Source organism: Magnolia sinica, chromosome 11 (assembly GCF_029962835.1).
Source record: "Magnolia sinica isolate HGM2019 chromosome 11, MsV1, whole genome shotgun sequence".
Lineage (NCBI taxonomy): Eukaryota > Viridiplantae > Streptophyta > Magnoliopsida > Magnoliales > Magnoliaceae > Magnolia > Magnolia sinica.
The window spans coordinates 36,377,576-36,392,481 of NC_080583.1; positions in this window are offsets into that span (position 1 = coordinate 36,377,576).

Genomic DNA, 14,906 nt, shown 5'->3' on the forward strand with positions numbered 1-14,906 from the left:
TGAATAAAGTTCATTCAATGGAGGAAAGTTGGCATAATCAAGTAAGAACATGGATAAATTTTTTTCCATGTTATAGGTTTAAAGATGTTTCAATGGAGGAATGTTGAAAAAAATTGTGAGTGCTTGTATTTAAAGAACACTTAGAGTTGTCAAATTTTGAGACAAAAGATTAAGTAAACTCAGCACCTCATGAAGATCGACTCAACATCACAAGATAAGAAGACTTGGCAAGGTTTTAAGATAAAGACCAAGTATATGCCAACCACCAAGTTGTATGACCTTAGAAAGACCCTAGGTTTGGTGTATTTCTAATATGACTTTAAATGGCTTGTGTAAAGTGTCAATTCACTAAAGTTCGGCTAGCCTAACCTTAGGTTCATCCAGCCCAACTTCATTCGGCCAACCTTACAATATTCGGTCAAAAATACAACTGCTTAATGGAACTCTGTTGCAAGTTTGACTACCTAACCTTGGGTTTGGCTAGCTGAACATGAAGTTCAACTAGCCCGAAGCATTTTCGGTCAAGTTTCCAACAATGGAATTCTTCAAAATTAATGGGATTTGGCCAGCCGAATTTTGGATTGGGCCAGCTGAATTTTTTATTTATCTTATCATGCGCAATCCAATAACCGTTGGAACAAAATCATTGGAATCTGGCAGCTGAACCTATTCTTAGGTTGATAGAATTTCCAAATCCTTTGTCTCTAAATATAGGCCTTCTCTCATTCATTTTAATAATGAAATTCAGAGATAATCCTCCTCAAAGTTAGAGAGAAACTCATGCCCTCCTAAAGTTATTAGTGCGATAATTCTACTTCTTGTTTAGCTTATTCTATTTTTTTCTTAAGATTTTTTTAAACGTGATTAAGAAAGTAATCTGTCCTCTGGTTGCGAAATAGAGAATAAAATCCGCAACTGTTAGGGTTTTCATTCTGTAAAATACTTTAGAATCCTATATTCTTTCTAGTTGTGCAATATACCGCTACATCGACACTCAAGAAAGAATATTGTTGCAAGAAGCCTCAACTTCAATTCGCCATACTGAAGATAAGTAATGTTTTATTCTTTGAGTTTTTTGAGATAGCTTGGAAATCTCTATGAGTTTTTATGATGGTGAGCCCATGAAAATTATAATAGGGTTTTTATTGTGATAGTCCGTGAAAATCATAGGAAATGTAAGAGGTTATTAAGGTGAACTTGTGAAAACTTTGATATAGTGTAAGCCAAAATTATGAGGGTAGTAATTTTAGGAGTGGAGTAGGTGTGATTTAAACACCAAACCACTATAATTGCTTTTCCATTTGTGGTAATTGTATTATTTGGTTCTTTATCTCCTTTTTCATTTTTGAAAGATTGATTCCAAGGACATCATGAAATAAGGTTGTCCTGCCTAAATTAATAGGTGAATGTTATCCTACGAATTAATTGGAATCAAGGTTTCAATACATTATGGGATTGAGATATTTATTTACGCATTTTACTTGAAATTTGGTATTATCCTATTCACCACCCCTCTAGGACATTTATAGCTCATCCTTTCAAAAATGGAAAAAAATCTAAACCCTCAAACATGAAATGACAATAAACCCTAATAGAGCGATTCATTATCGTTTAAGAACATTTCGTTATCACCCGTGATTTTCGTGGTATTGAGGGTTGAGAATTTAAGGTTAGGTTATTAGGGTTTATGATCATGAATTTTTTGCGATTGAGTACAATACAAATATGCGATCATAAACCTGAATTTAAATTAAGGACGATACAAATTCATGATTGCCAATCTTAAAAAATAGATTGAGGACCGTAAAAATTTGTTGTCAAAAAAAAAACATGAGGGCAGTACAAATTCCTGATCACCAACTTGAAAAATAGATTAAGGACAATACAAATTCATGATCACCAACCTGACAAATATATTACGGACAATACAAATTTGTAATCATAACTTGAAATAATAATATGAATTATAAATTTACAATCGCAAACTTGAAAAATAGATTGAGGACAATACCAATTCATGATTAAAATACTAAATAATAGATCAAGCACAGTACAAATTCACAATTACAAACAATACAAATTCGCGATCGTAGACAATGCAAATTCACAATTGCAAATAGTACAAATTCATGATCGCAGATAATGCAAATTCATGATTGCAAATAATATAAATTCGTGATCACAAACCTAAAACATTATATTACGGACAATACAAATTTATGTTCGGAATACTAAAAAATAGATTAAAGAAAATACAAATGCATGATCACAAACCTGAAAAATATATTGTGGACATTACTAATTCATTATTAAAATATAAAAAATTAGGTCGAGCATAGTACAAATTTACGATCACGAATAGTACAAATTCGTGATCAACTGAAAAAAAATTACGATCAAATAAACAATATTTATTTTTTCTTTTTGTTTCTATTTTTATTATTTTATAATAATTATTGTCATATATTATGGTAATATAAGAGAAAGTACTAGCAAAGAAGGAAGAGAAGCACATGCTAATGACCAAATATGTTCCTCTTTAGTACTTGCTTGTCTAACGATCTGTGAAGTGTTCGCTTCTTAAGTTTTAAAGTTATGTTTTGAAAAATGGAAACTTAGGAAAAGATTGTGTAGATGGTTTTATATTAATTTTTTATTAGATATGTTTCAATTTTAAATATATCTCTTAACTGACCCACCACATTCTTTAGAGCCATATAGGTGACCTTTAGTTTAACATTCAGGGGACCATTTTGAGGTTCACTGATACGAACTTTGCTATGATAATGGGCCATAAGACAAGACCTCTTACCCCCCTAAACTTGGTAATAATATAGAAATTAAGATGAGGGATAAGTATCTTATGGAAGGACATATATTAACTATTTTTTAGTCCGTCAATGAGTCAGCCAACATGAGGATGCCATAAAGCTCGCATTACTTTTGTGCCTGTAATACATTCTCATAGGATTAGAGACGCATACAACCTATACTGTGGACTTCATGGATTTAGTTGATTCTTTATCCGAATTTAATGCCCTTGGGAGAGTGTGAGGTACCGACATATGAGGGAAGAGATATGTAAAGCAATAAATTACTCCACTGTAAGTGCCAGAGTTTATAGCCCTTTGTGTTGTCAAATTTATGGTGCCGAAGGCACTGTTACGAAGCTTGCATCTGTGAAAAACAATGTTCTACTCAAGATCAACTTAGGTTGACAAGCACTGTTCACAAGTCAAGAATCTCAAGAAGCTTCCAAGTTCTACCTCAAGATCTCAAGAAGCTTTTAAGTTTGAGCTCCATCAAGACTTCAAGCTTCACTACTTTCAAAGGTTACTTGTCTCCTATGTTCAATGTCCTTACTTCACTCCTGAGGTATAACTGACCTTAGGTTGACCTTTAGAGTAGGCCATCTTGGATACATAATTCATATGTTTTATATAAGTGAGTTTGGTCTGTTCTAAGACTAGTCCTGGACTTGGTTCGACTAGTCCTAGCACTGCTTCAACCTGTCTAAACAATTCATAAATCAGTCGTAAGTTTGTTACAAAAATTGAAATTTTTTTATTAGGCTTCGACTAGTCCTAGGGACTGTTCGACCAGTCGTAAGTATAGTGTCGACTGCATCTTCGACCTATCGTAGAGCTACGACTCAATGTACAATGCTGAAATTCGACTTGCTTCAACTAGTCCTGTGAAACTTACGACCAGTCGTAGGAGACCCATGACCAGTCGTAGACCACCCACGGCCAATCGTGAAACTACCAATTCTTATCGTGTCTGAATTTTCAAATATCTATTGGTTCTACGACCAGTCGTAGAAGTCCTTAGACCAGTCAAAGATGTGATTTGCTTACCTATATATAAAGCACGAATCTCAGAATTAATTCAAGGGAAAAAAAAAGCAATTCAAGTTAATTTAATTTGGCCTTCTGAGAGATAAGTCGGTGCTCCATTTAAGCCAAGTGTGAATATTTAATATTCTCTTTCTTTAGCTTTCTTAATTGATTTTGTTTCTTGTATTCCAATCTAATCTGAAAAGAGGAATTGTTGTTTTCCTTTTTCTGGAATCAAAATCAATTAGAGCTAGCCCTTTTGTTTTAATTTAAAATCTATTAGAACCTAGAACCATTATAAAGTGAGTATTGGACATTGAGCTTGGACATTCAAATCTCTACTCCGACTTGGTTCTTTTGGGCTGCTACAACGAAGGAGAAAATCAGGTATTTTACAATTTGTGTAATTTACATTGTTTGGTTTTATTTGAGGTTAAGCCAGAAAAATCTCAAAGTAGTTAGTTATCTGAGGAGAGCCAGAAAACTCAGAAGTGAGGGTTTTTGAATTGTGTACGTCCTTTGAAAAAGACACAATTGTGAAGGTTTTGGGTGAACCTGTGAAAACCTATTTGATAGTGAACGCTAATATCCCCTGTGTGAGGATATTAGGAGTGGAGTAGCATTCTGTGTGGCTGTTGTTTAACAGTTGGTGAACACACAGGCAACCACTATAATTCTTTGTGTTGTGGATGTGTGATTTATATTTCCTATCTTTTATCATTCAGAATTGTGAAATGTATGTGTGGATGAGAATGTTGTAAATTTTACATTTCAAGCTTAGTGGGGAATGTTGTAATAATTTAGAGTTACATTTCAGCATTATATTTTTTACTATCTATTTATTACGTTAAGCTTCTGTTTCTCTATTTGTTCTAGAAATAAGGTTGTCATACCGTAAACTTTGGTTTTTGGTGTAAGGTTGTCCTTAGAACAATTTGTGTTTCTATTTCTCTATTTTAGGTTGCTTTCCATTCCTATTCTGTGGTTGGTGTATATCTATTCTTTGTTTCATATTTCGTAGTATTTATCTTAAATTTGGCATAGTCCTATTCACCCCCCCTCTGAGACATATAGCTTAGCCATTTCAAGTGGTATCAAAGCCTAATAGCTCGTTCATATTGCTTTTTATTTGAATTTAATTCCTAAGCTAACGATCTCAGCTATATAAAAGATGTCAAATTTTGATAGCCTATCAGTCACTAGGCCTCCACCCTTTGATGGCTCCAACTATGCCTATTGGAAAGCCAGGATGAGGATCCTCCTCAAATCCATGGATGAAAGTGTGTGGCTATCCATAGTGAATGAATGGACCCCTCTTACCACTGAAGTAAATGGGATTGATGGTTCAAAATCTATGAAAATTACACCATATTTCTCTTGGACCACACTTCAGAAAACTGAGAGTAGTGCACATGCTAAAGCACTAAATGCAATTACTTGTGCACTATCACCGGATGAATTTAAAAGAATTATATCCTGTGATTCTGCAAAACATGCTTGGGATATATTGGAAATGACACACGAGGGTACTTCAATTGTTAAGAAATCTAAGATACAAATCCTCACAACTAAATTTGAGGAAATATGTATGGAAGAAAATGAAATGTTCATAGACTTCTATACCAGATTAAATGACATTGTAAACTCTATATGGGGTCTAGGCGATAAAATTCCTGAAAGCAAGATATGTGCTAAAATACTACGCTCACTTCCTGAACGGTTCAATTCTAAAGTAACCGCAATCCAGGAACTTCGTGATATGGACAATATGAAGGTTGAGGAATTAGTTGGCTCATTACAAATTTATGAGTTATCCTTGAAAGCTCCAAAAGGTAAATTTATTGCTTTAAAAATTTCTGAAAATGATTTAAACTCAGATTTAGAAAACTCTGAGGATGATATGGCTCTTTTGGCAAAGAGGTTTTATAAAAATTTTAAAAGTAAAAAGAGAGTTGATTTTCAAAATGCATTTGATAAAAAGAAACTAAAATATAAAACTAGAAAATCTTTAAAAGACAGTCAATGTTACAACTACCATGAGTATGAGCATTTGGCTAACAAATGTCCTAATAAGTGCAAGTCAAAAAAGAAAAGTATGATGGCTACTTGGGATGAGTCCACTGATTCTGAAATCTCTTCTGAATCAGAAGATTCTGAAACTGAGTTAGGGTGTGATGTTAAGGCCCTTATGACTCTAGCCAAATTCACTTTTTCAGATAATGATGACTCAACTAATGAAGAAAATCTGAATAGTGAATATGAAAATGAAGATGATCTTTAAGATGATTACAATGCCCTATACAAGGAAAGTTGTAAAATTGCTGTTAAATTAAAACTTCAAAAAGAGAAATTTTCTAAACTCAAAGAAATTTAAGAATCTCTTGTTTTAGTAAAGTCCCATATTTCAGACTGCTTTGAAAAGACAAAATGCGATTTAGATTTTAAAACCTCCCAGTTTGAAAATCTTAAATCCGAAAACGAACAACTAAAACATGAAGTCTCTTCTCTCTTGAGTTTAAAGGAAACCTGAAAATATGCCCAAGGTGATCCTAAATTTGAAAAACTCTTATCTGGATCGAGAAAATGTGGCGATCGATCCGGTCTGGGCTATGACAAGAGTGTTCCTCCTAAACCGAAGAATACTTCTCCCACGTTTGTAAAGGGAGAGATCTTAAACTCAAAAGGGAAAGATCAAATGTTTTCTAAAAACTTTAAATCTTTTCAAAAACCTAAAAGACATATCAACTATAAAAAGCAAAACCAAAGTCCTTTGGTAGAAAAGATAGTTGATCTACTTAAGGAGCTTCTAAAGTCTAACTCACTAGGTCATACTTATAAGTCTTACAATCGAAAGAAGACCTACTATCATCCTAAACCCAAAATGGTTATGAAATGGGTTCCAAAGGTCACTTGCTTGGTTGCCCACACCACTTTCAAAGCAACAAGTCATTCTAAGTGGTACCTAGATAGTGGATACTCTAGGCATATGACAGGTGACAAGGCTTTATTCACCGATCTCAAAGACATGACTGACGGTTCAGTCACATTTGGAGATGGCAGCAATTGTAAGATTCTGGGCCAAGGTATAGTTCAACTTTATAACATTCCTTTGTTTAAAAATGTATTGTATGTTGAAGGACTGAAACATAATCTTTTAAGCATATCTCAGATTTGTGATAATAACCATAGTGTACGGTTTTCTAATCAAAGCTGTGAGATTCTAAACAACAAGGGTTCAGTGATACTAACTGGACATAGAACGTCTGAACGTCTGAAAACTGCTATATTGTTAGCGAATCCAGCTCATCTAATCAATCATGCTACATTGTCCAAACAGACAAGATTGATCTGTGGCACAAACGTCTTGGACATGTACACTACCGAAATCTATATAGATTGAGTAAATGGGAACTTATAAGAGGTCTACCCAAACTATAAAAATTAGATAAAATATGTGGTGAATGCCAGATTGGCAAACAAAAGGAACTCACACAAAAAGGTGAATTCCAATACCACATTAAGACCACTCGAGCTTCTCCATATGGATCCAGTAGGACCTACCAGGACGGAAAGTCGAGGTGGCAAAAGATATAACTTGGTAATAGTAGTTGACTTTACCAGATATATATGGGCTGTCTTCTTAAGGGACAAATCAGAAACCCTTAAAGAAGTAAAAAAGGTTCTCAAAAGGATTCAAACTGAAAAAGGTTCTCAAGTCAGTAAGATTCGTAGTGATCATGGATCTGAATATGAGAATAGCAGTTTTAAGAAGTTCTGTAGCGACCAGGGAATATTACATGAATTCTCAGCGCCCAAAACTCCACAACAAAATGGTATATGCTTCAAGAAATTGCTAATGTCATGTTGAATAGTATGAAGCTCTCTAAGAATCTTTAGGCTAAAGCAGTCAATACAACTAGCTATATTATTAACCGAGTTTACACTAGTAAAGGTAATAATAAAACGGCTTATGAAATGTGGTTCGATTAAAAGTCTACTGCCAAATACGTTCGAGTTTTTGGCAGCAAGTACTATATTTTACGAGATCGTGAACATTTGAAAAAGTTTAATACGAAGAGTGATGAAGGGATCTTTTTAGGATACTCTTTAAACAGTCGAGCTTATAGAGTTCTAAACAAAAGGACTGGTGTGATTCAAGATTCCATCAATGTGGTCATTGATGATCACTTAAACACACCAGTCTCAAATTCAGATAATGATGAAGTTCTAGGAATTGATAAATCTGATATTTCATCTAATCAGACTGATTCTGAACTAAGGACTGTTAAAGATCATCCAACCACACAGATTCTTGGAAACCCTCTCACTAGTGTTCGTACCCATAGACAACTTGAGGATATTTGCAATTACGTATGTTTTACATCCTAGATAGAACCATCTAACGTAAAAGAAGCTCTTGCTGATGAAAACTGGATTATTGCGATGCAAGAAGAACTTAACCAATTTGTGAGAAATGATGTTTAGTATCGCGTACCTAGACCTAAAGATAAACACATCATTGGAACCAAATGGATTTTCAAAAATAAGTCTTACGAACTTGGCAACATATTTAGAAATAAGGCTAGACTAGTGGTACAAGGTTACACTCAAATTAAAGGTATTGACTATGATGAAACCTTTGCACCAGTAGCACGTCTTGAATCAATCAGACTCTTTATATCCATTGCTTGTTTTAGAAAGTTTAAGATTTACTAAATGGATGTGAAAAGTGCATTTTTAAATGGCGATCTGCATGAGGAAGTTTATGTTGAACAACCAATGGTTTTGAAGATGCCAAAAATGTTGATCATGTGTATCGTCTTAACAAGGCACTTTACGGTTTAAACAAAGCTCCTAAGGCATGGTACGAGAAACTAACAAAGTTTCTATTAAGCCATAATTTTCAAATGGGATGTGTTGATAAAACTCTGTTTATTAAAAAACATAAGGATCACATCTTATTAGTACAAATCTATGTTGATGATATCATTTATGGATCTACCTGTACTGACGTGACTATTGAGTTTGCAAATTTGATGAAATCTCAGTTTGAAATGAGCTTGGTTGGGGAATTGAATTATTTCCTCGAGTTATAATTAAAACAAAAACCTGATGGAATGTTCATTTCTCAATCTAAATATGCTATGAACTTGATTAAGAGATTTGGATTTGAGAATGGTAAGAACTTTGATACTCCTATGAGTACAACCTTGAAACTCTCAAAAATTCTGCAGGTAAAAATGTGGATCCGAAGCTATATCGGAGTATGATTGGTAGTGTAACACCCTGAAATTCGGGGGTCGAGCATAACTCAGCTCCCAAGTTCCAAAACATTACTTATGCAACATATTTAATGATGGATGTATGTTGTCTATATTAGTGCATAAAACATGGAATAGATTAAGCCAAAACATAGATATAATTCAGGGATAAGTGAAGAAAGTAAGCGGAAGACTTATAGAATCATATGTGTACATGTGCAAATCCCTAAATTACATATACATACCAGGTCGTAATGTAAGTGTTGCTATCAAATTACATCATTTAATTCCCAAAAGAAATCCTAGCATCCCGTGCATCAGAACGAGGCTCACTAGAACCCGTCTGAAAACTGCATAAAAGAGAAAGTAGCCTCATTATCATCAATCTCCCGCTCTGCCTTAGAAGTCGCCTCAACATCTGCAACATCAGCAACTAAGACAGAGTCTGGTGGGTGTTTAACACCACCCCAGAACGTGGGAGTGAGTGATCAACTCAGTGGAACAATAAAGCACAGGTTAACATATTATCAGTTCAATCAAGCAGTAATGATAAAGCAAAACAATTAAACATGTCTTAAGTACTCTTGTTAATGCAGGGATGTATGCAGAATGATGCGTGCCCTCACGCGTACACCCTCAGCGTCTTCATCTTACGTTACGCATGACATCGCCTCAAAGTGTGCCACGTCTACAAAGCACATGCAAATGCGGTGCATGAACATGATTACCAAGTTGTTATTAGTCCTTTTCATACAGCAGGATTGGGAAGCTAAGATACCTTCCTCATATCACCATCTAAACAGTGATCCATTTTAGGGTTGTCAGTCCTAGATATCTCATACGATCATATGTTTTCAGGTCATTGCAAAGGGCTCATCACCAATCAATGCACGCCTATCATACCTTCGTTACCACCATAAGGCTCGTCACCTCAATGTGGTATCCAGGCATGCTCGAGGTCACTACAAAGGGCTCGTCACCAATCAATGTAGGCCGACAGCACGAATATAGTGTCCCATACCACCATAATCGGCTCACGAGTTTGGTTGCTCACTGGTCACTACGGGGAGGCTCGTCACCCCAGCGTAGGCCAACAGCTCGACCACGATGTCCCATACCACCATGTCTGGCTCATGAGTCTTAGCGGATCAAGGTACCATGGTTAATAGGATTTCATTGGTAAGTTCGGTACCCTAGATTCAAACAGTAGCGTCCATACATGGTGAATATACATCGGACAATCGGGTAACTTGACGAACTCGACTAGCACGAGCGCACATTGGGTTGAATGACATAGAGTGCGCAAACACTCCGCGTGGCCAAACCACTGCCGACAACTCTAATACGACTCGGGTTCGTCTAATCACGTCCTACGTGGCGAAAGCAACCTCAGCCACGAACTTAAGGCTGATTACCGATTTTCTGGACTAATGCATAATCCCACACACATTACACTACAACAGAGATTCGTATTGAATATAGAACAGTAATGGAGCAACAACTCAAATCATGTGGTACTCAAACATTTGAAGAATATCAACTTAACATGAATGTAAGCATAAGTAATACTTGAATTTAAACAACAAGGAATATAACTTGTATGAAGGAAATCATACACACTAGTGGGAGAGTTGAGAATCGCTTCTCAACGCCCATACTAGGTTGATATATCATACTTTAGATCATTCAGACATTTCTACAAACATTTAGAATACATAATACAACATACATGACGTATGTTGAAATACACACATTTGGACAATTCCTTTTACTGAGGAGTTGTCACACATACATCTAGCATACATACATGACAAATAATCATGGCAAACACAGGTTCATATTTTATACGCATATGGTACTTTATACATACACATAGAATACACAAATCTCAATATAACACATGCATATCAGGAACGCAATATAAACATAACATTTAGCATGTGAAATCTCATCCATAGCAAGAATAAACCATTAACTGGCATTGAAAGCCTTGAAAACCATAACCTATACACTTAAAGTCCGCACCTTAATCCAGAAAAGAACACCGAACTGATTTCAGACGATATGTCTTCGTCAACGGCAACAAGATAACCTAAGACAAGAATAGAAGTGAGATACAACAACACCAAGACTATTCTAAGCTCTAACACAGATTAGGGTTAGATTAACTTACCCAAAGATGAACTCAGAATCGTCGGAATAACGATTCTAAAGCGAAGATTTAAGGATGAAGAAGAACAGGAAAGAATCTAAGATGATTCACCAACTTCTCTCTCACTTTCTCTCTCTTTTCCTTTATCTTTCTTAGGTAGGGTTAGGAAATTCGTATGGAAAAGAGAGCTAGGGTTTTCAGGTCTATAAATAGGCCTAACATTGATGAAAATAACCCCAGGGCCAAGGTATACTTAGGGTATAACCAAAACCGGCCTCTCACGATCCAACGAAGCACTTCCGGTGGGCCTATTACCACGAAAGGTCGGACTTAAGATCACTGACCATGGATCTAGGTCAAGCTGAGTTTTCATACCGACCGGATCTTCAGATCAGCCGTGGCGGACCACACACAATTTAACGGTCACTGAATATCGATCAGGTCCACAAGCACAAGGACATGCCTAGGTCACCTTCCCTGATCAGAGGGTGAAATTGGGTCAGAATCCAACGGTCAGATTACTTAAAATCGTCGCGCAAGCGACACGACTCAGATTTCATAAAATCTTATTAAATTTCCAACCGTTCTTACACTCTTCACTCCGAACTCAATCAAATCGACCCAGAACATCATCTGGACTTGATTTTTGAGGTGATGGCCAAGTCCAACATGGTGACCGCAACAGCCTAAGATCATCGTTATCGGACTTTCGACGTGCGGTTCGGGTCTGATCCAGAACTTCCAAAAATTCCCAAGAGCAACTGGCTTTAGCGATGAATCCCAGATTTCAGAGTAACATAGCGCTAACTAATCAACAGATTTTGAGTCATGCAGATACAATTTAAAGTGATTGATGCAAATTTCACAAGCAATCTAGTATAGCGCTAATTACCCCAAAAAGCTACTAAGGAAAGATTAGCACAAAATTTTCAGGGTCATTACAGGTAGTCTATTGTATTTAACTGCTAGTAGACCTGATATCGCTCTAAGTGTTGGTATTTACACTAGATATCGGTCTGAACCTAAAGAGTCACACTTGACTGTTGTCAAGCAGATTATACGATATGTCGTAAGTACTGTTAATCTCGGTCTCTGGTATCCTCATGAGACTAGTGTTCAATTAGCTGGGTACTCGGATGCTGACTGAGCTGATAATCTTGATGATCGAAAATCAACCAGTGGTGGTTGTTTTTATATCGAAAACTGTTTAGTTTTTTGGTTTAGTAAGAAACAAAGTTCTATATCACTTTCAACAGCTGAAGCTGAATATATCGCAGCTGGTAATGCATGTACACAGCTTATTTGGATGAAACGTATGCTAACTGATTATGGAATTCAATAGGATTCTATGTTAATATATTGTGATAATTCCAGTGCCATAAATATTTCGAAAAATCTAATTCAGCATTCTCGTACTAACCACATTGATATTAGATTTCATTATATTCGGGAATTAGTTGAAGAAAAGGTTATATCTTTGGAATATATCCCTACCGAGAATCAACGTGCTGATATTTTCATTAAACTGCTCGACAAAAGCAGGTTTAATAAAATGAAATTTGATCTTGGTATGTGCATTTTAAAATGATTAATTATGCCTATTTGTATCATATTGTATATATTTGCTAGTTTAGTTTTCAAATCTTGAAAAACATGCAAAAATCAGATTTTTTGGCCTGTACTCGACTAGTCGTGAGTATCCAAGACCGGTAATGTATATCCACGACCAGTCATGAATCGCGTGGATTCACTTAAAATTTGGGAGAAATCACTTTCTTCTTCATTTCAACTTCACTCTCCAATGAGCCAACACACGACTAGTCGAACCCATCTTCCAAAATCTTCAAGGTTAGTGCTTCATTTGCATTTTTCTTATAGATTTGTGCCTAGATTGCTTCTATTTCTCTCTTGGAGTTGTCTATTTCGAATTTAGTTGAGATTTGGGGATTTTCTTTTGAAAAATCTGATTTGAGAAAACCCATTTCTCAATCCATTGCAACTCTTTATATTCTTGAAATCATTATTGCATATGGCTTCTAGAGGTAGAAAATCAACATCCCGTGGTCCGTCTTCTTCTTCCAGATCAGCCCCTATCACTAAGCGTCATCTTAGGGCTCCTGAGGACAATCTATCTTATGTTCGGGACATCCGATTGCATAATGTTATTGTTGAGCATCCAGTTTATATTAATCATGTTGCTCCTTTTGATATTTTTCCTATGCTTCAATCTGTAGGTTGGAATAACTTATTGCTTTGGGGTGGGCCAGCATACCGGTCCATTGCCCAATCCATGTTTGCATGCATATGTGCTTTCTCACTGGAAAATTTAACTTTTTCTATCTCCACAAGAGAAGGGCCATTTGAAGTTGATCGACATTTGATTTCAGCCCTTATGGACATTCCAGTGAATGATGAGGGTATTCCTATCCATACTTTATATGATAAACCTTCTGTCGCTGAAAAACATATGCTAACTAATTACTTATGCAATTTGGATGTACAATGGATGCGTAAAGGGAATGCGCTTCCCTCAAGGTATTTGTTACCCAAATACAGAATTCTTTACAAAATATTTATGTCTAATTTGTATCCTCGGTCAGGTAACAAATCTGAATTGATGTCCTTCATGGTTCGTATTATTCATTCTATTCTTAGAGGTGTTAACATTTGTTTACCATCCTTGATTTGTCCTTCATCATTCAGTTTTGTCTCCATCCTGGTCATAGTGACATTCCTTTTGGATATTTAATGACTGTGTTGGCTACACATATGTCAGTCGATATGTCGGTTGGAGGGGCCCCTATCCATCATCTGATATTTAACAATTCCAATATCAATAAGATGAAACTGGATTACCTTCCTGGCTAAGGTGATGGTGTTGGCGGTGCTGAAGCTGTACATGAGGAAGAAGCTGGTGATCTTCCTCCTGATGATATTAACATGGATGATATTTTTGAAGAGCTTGAATCCGATTCTACAAATGATCCAGATTATCAGCCTTCTTCATTTGATGCACGTCTGAGTGCATTGGAAGATAAAGTTGAGGTTCTAAATGTTAAAATGGAAAACATGACTGTTGCCCATGATTTACAGTTCAAATATATGCGCAAATATCTTAGGCGCTTGAACAAAGGCATGCATCAACTTGATCCTTTTATTCCTGCTCCTTCATCTGGGTCAAATTAGTATTTTTAAGTTTACTGGTCTATAATAACTTTATTACTCCTAACTAGTTATGAGTTTGTCACTCTCTTTAACTTAGCTTAGTCTACAAATTATGTGTGTTACTTATGCTATGTTCTTATATCTTGACTAGTTACCTCTCATATTTCTCATTGATTATTTCTCCTCAATCATCTATTTTATGCTTCCTTTGTCCTATTGTGACAAAAAGGGGGAGTATTGTATTGTATGGTGTTTTATAAGTATGTTACTCAGGGGGAGTATGTGAAGAGGTGGACTGAATATTGATTTACAAGTTTGTAGGATGTCGGTTGATAACGACCGGTACATGATTCTTTAATCAGATATTCTGTGTTATGACTGGTGCATGATTCTTTAATCAGATATTCTGTATTATGAAACATATCTTGAAAGTGTGTTTTGTCACTAATTTGACAAAGGGGGAGATTGTAAGTGCCATAGTTTATAGCCTTT